Source organism: Phoca vitulina, unplaced genomic scaffold, assembly GCF_004348235.1.
Source record: "Phoca vitulina isolate PV1807 unplaced genomic scaffold, GSC_HSeal_1.0 scaffold9, whole genome shotgun sequence".
Lineage (NCBI taxonomy): Eukaryota > Metazoa > Chordata > Mammalia > Carnivora > Phocidae > Phoca > Phoca vitulina.
In genome coordinates this window covers 7,923,411-7,927,766 of record NW_022589712.1, presented here as the reverse complement: position 1 = coordinate 7,927,766, position 4,356 = coordinate 7,923,411, and positions in this window count along the sequence as shown.

Sequence of the window (4,356 nt, the reverse complement as noted above, 5' to 3'; positions counted from 1 at the left end):
ACCATGCCCTCCTCCGGGGGATGTGTGTCCCGCTGCTCTCCTGAAATGCCCGGAGCAAGTAACAGGGCCAGATGTTGTGTTCGTTGTAACCCCACTCTCGGCGAATTTGTGCTAGCTCACACCAGCACCACAAACAAGCCCTGCTCTGTATCACACGGGGAGAAATCGGAGAGCGTTCACGTATCGCAGACCTGCTAATCTCTCCCTAGTTAACTCAGTGTCCAGGAAATTAATATATTCGTATCTCACCCACGCAGCCAACCTTTTCTCTAAGGTGCTATAGAGAACGCACACGCACTTGGCTTTGCTGCCCAGTGCAACGTGAATCATGGTCTTGGGTCAGAGCTCTTGTCTGGATTCAAAACGGTTTGCAAATTCTACCCCTGGCCTCATTCTACAAACAACAGCAAGTTTTTACATTGGGGATCCCATGTTGTGGCTGCTTGTTTTGATTTTTTTTTTTTTTTTCTAGATTTCGTAATTCTGCTTTTTAAAGATTTTAAAGAATGCCAATCTGGCATTCTTGCTTTACAACCCTGAAGTGTCCTTCCTTGACCCATTTGTGAGGAAAGAAGAAAATGTTCACCCCGCACGGACAGGTCAAGTGCAAATGCAGGCAGGAGTATCTTCATTCTTCTTTGGTCCTAGATATTTCTGCCCGTGGTCAGAGATGCCCCTTTAGAATGGGGTTGGGTGCATCTAAACACAAGACAAACAGCCCATCTTTCCTGGTGTGCAAAAGGATCCTTCTACAGCGGGAAGCTGCCCCATAGAGAAGGTGACCTGTGGATATACCTGCAAATTAAAATACCAGAAATTTAATCCAGTTTTCTTTCTTCCTTTTCTTCCATTGACCAGCCAGTGGGTATGATAGCCCGGGTCTAAAAGTAGTAGCTCCTAAGGATCCTCTTCCTTGCTGCAGCTTCAAGCCTCTTATTTGCTTGAAAAAGCAAGAAACAGGTGCCTGTTGGTCTCCTGTCATCCTCTTTTGTACCTTCATTGGCTCACAGGGGTGCTCTGCTTGGTGTCATCAAGCTGGGAGGATCTCTGTCTCCCCCAGCCCCAGTTTGCCACTGGCTAAGGGAGTGGGTTCAGACTCTGTAGAACCAAGAGTTTGGGGGAGTATTTCTGGCACAAAGGTATAATGACAAAGCTTATCCGCAATTACACCCACTGGCTATTCTATAGAAAACAAAACAAAACCAACAAGAAATGGATGACATATCCAAGGCCAGGGGTAGGCTGCAGGGAGCAGGGATCTAATCTTCTGGAAACACCAGACTTCTGGAAAGCTGTGGCTCATTCTGTGGCCATTATAGGTGCCAGGAAGCATTTATTAGAGATGAGGCTGTGGCCCAGTGTGGCCATGAATCTAAGATGTGTTCCAGTCCGTGCCTGAGGAGCTCCCCGGATGCAGAGATAGTTTTCAAATAAAAATTAAAAATCATTGATAAAATAAAGGAAAGATAAAGAAATAGTGCCAACCAGCAAAAAGATAAGGCAATGTTAAACAAGAAAAACGTACATTTAACTTTTGCTTCCATGGAAAATAGAGTACGTGTACTTTTCTTTATTCTTCCCACTGAGTACAATGAAAATCCCAGGATACTATTTATGAAACAGTTGTAAGAGACGGAGCAGTGGAAAGAAGGCTGACTGGCTAGGGATCTCTGGGACCAAAGACGCAGTGGTGAGTTTCCTCCCTGGGTTTTCTTCACATAAACCGACTGGGTGCTGGAGAAGCTGGCAAGCCAGAACTACCCATGGGCATGGACATCAAGAGCCCTAGCTAAAGCCTGCTCTAGCTAGATTCCCAGGAATAAGTTCGAGCTTTTTTATGACCACTGTGGGCATCTCGTCCCTCTTTTAAGTGTTTTAGTCAGTCTCTTGTTAACTTCAAATCCTGTTTGTCTCCTAAATGTCTCTTAAAATCGTCTTAAAAGAATGTCAGAACTCCATGCAACACAACATTGCATTAAAAGTTGCTGTCTGCAATCCTGCAGTGTGATCTAGTCATCTGAACAAGGATGCGGAGCACCAAGAACATAATTCCCTAGCTGGGAAGAATAGGCAGGGACCAGCTACCACCTAGACCAGCCTCCGTCAAATGTATGGATCCCTCAATAAGATCTTCAATACACACAGCCACTCAGCCTTGGAGGCTGCCAGCTTCCCTGTCCAACATTTCTAGTTAATAGAAAAGTTCCATCTTAGATAACACTGGTGCCTGTCCCTGTACAACCTCTCCCTACTCAACCTACTTGTCCCCTCCAGGATGACCAGAACCAGGACTCCTTCCTCTTCGTGGTGACACCCATCACGTGGCAGAGGTCTGCACTATTGCTATGCCTGATGTGAAGAGGGTGAGGTGGTCTGTGGTTCCTCCTAGGAGTCAAACATGACCAGCTGTGGCTTTGGTCTTAGCACCACGACTTCTGCCTCCGGCCTCTTCTCTGATCCCAGGGAACTGATGACGGAAACCAGAGGTGGACTTATCGAGTGCCATTGCGCGTGGCTGCCAGCATGGCATGGAGGAGGGGGACAAGGGAGCTCCATCTCCGGAGCACATGCTCTGCTCCAGGACATCTTTGAGGGGCTGTGTTCACGTGACTTCTCTCCTGTGATCCAAAGAACATCCCTGTGTGCTGGATGTGAATGCTCCTTTTTCACAGATGCGGATACTGAGGATCAGAGCATTATAGGAACTTCCTCAGTGTCAGCTAGCCAGTTAAGGATGAGTCAGACCCTGAGGCTAGGGTGCTCCCTTCCTCTGCCTCCCCTCATTCACCAGAAAAGCTGATAGAGTGAACTCTTAAAAAGTGACCAAGGTCATGACACTCGACTCCAAACCCAGGAACCCGGAGGTGGTCCTGACTGCCTCTTACTAGGACATTTTACAAACACCTGCACCCTGGGTTTAACTCATTGACATGATCCACTTCAAGACACCAGATCTTTATGCCCTGAGCAAGAGGGCATCAGGTGAGAGGCAAGATGAGTGTTGTTTGTCAAGGAGAAATGATGTTGAAATTCACTACGAATTACTTACAGTAAACAATCAGATAAGGAGAAGGTAAGAGCTCAGATCCCTTACAGCAATCAGTTTGCCTGTCATCAACAATTTTCCATCGACTATGAGCACAGGGGCAAAGCCCACAGCATGGCCGCCATAACAGTCATCCTTGGCAGGTGACAGGCTAGACTCCTCAGCAAAGACATAGGCAGTTGAACAACTAGATGAGAGAAACCACAGAGAGGGATGCGGGGGCATAAGATAGAGCTAACTCAGAATTTACAATTTGAATCTGGTCTCTTGTGACCCTATCACTTCCGTTTGGGGGGAGTTGGTGCTTACATACTCACAAGTATGATAAAGGCTAATCTGATCCTATGGTGAATGATCATCTAATCCACATAATCTGATGATTATCGTAATTAATATCGGAAGTATTTCTCAATCTTTATCAGGTTCCTTTGCAATGTAAATAAATATTGTCCCCAGGCTGCTATTTTCAGGAGGCACAGAGCAAGGTGGTTGTGTCTAGACTAACTTTCTCAGCTCTCCCCACTGGAGGACAGGAACTGGTTCAGGTTAGACTCCTACCCAGCAACAAGCCAGGCCTCCGGTCTTGGAGGATGACAGGGCAGAAGCAGGTAACCCATCAGCAAGGGAGAGGGGTGTCTTTGGTCCCGTGCTACGCAGGATGGCTTTGACATTAGATGTCTGATACAGTGAAAAAGCAGGATGTGGTCTTGGGTCAGAGGACAAGGATGACTGAAGGCAGATTGTCTCACAGTGACGCGTGTTGTGTGTTCTCTATGTGGCTCACGGGGATAATGGCAGGAGGCCAGGTGGGGCCAGGAGGGGCGAGTCCACATAGCCCGGACTATGGTCTAGCCTTGGCCTAGAGCATCTGTGTCATCTGGGCAGGCTCCTAATTTATAAACTGGTGACTGTACCCATGTCAGAGAGCTGATGAGGAACACACAGGACTACCCAGCATAGTGGCTCACACTGGTCTGTGGTCACTCGTGAGACCTTCCTCCCCATCTCTGTCCCTCCCTTCTCCCTTCTTTCTCTCCTCCTTGTGCCCCACCTTGTCTTGCACTTGCTGGTGTCTTCTGCAATTCCCTGCTTCCCATCTACATCACTGCCAGCTGGTTAGGCAGAGGGCCCTGTGGCTAGGCGTGGTGGCAAAAGATCTGCCTTGACCCAGAACATCCAGGTGGAAAGGACCTCAGAGGACATCAGAACAGCACCATGCTTACATTCCTCACAGACATCTGTCCCAAATAGTTCCACATAAATGCTTCCTATGTCAGGTGAGCCTGGTCTATTATTGGATATTATGGAGA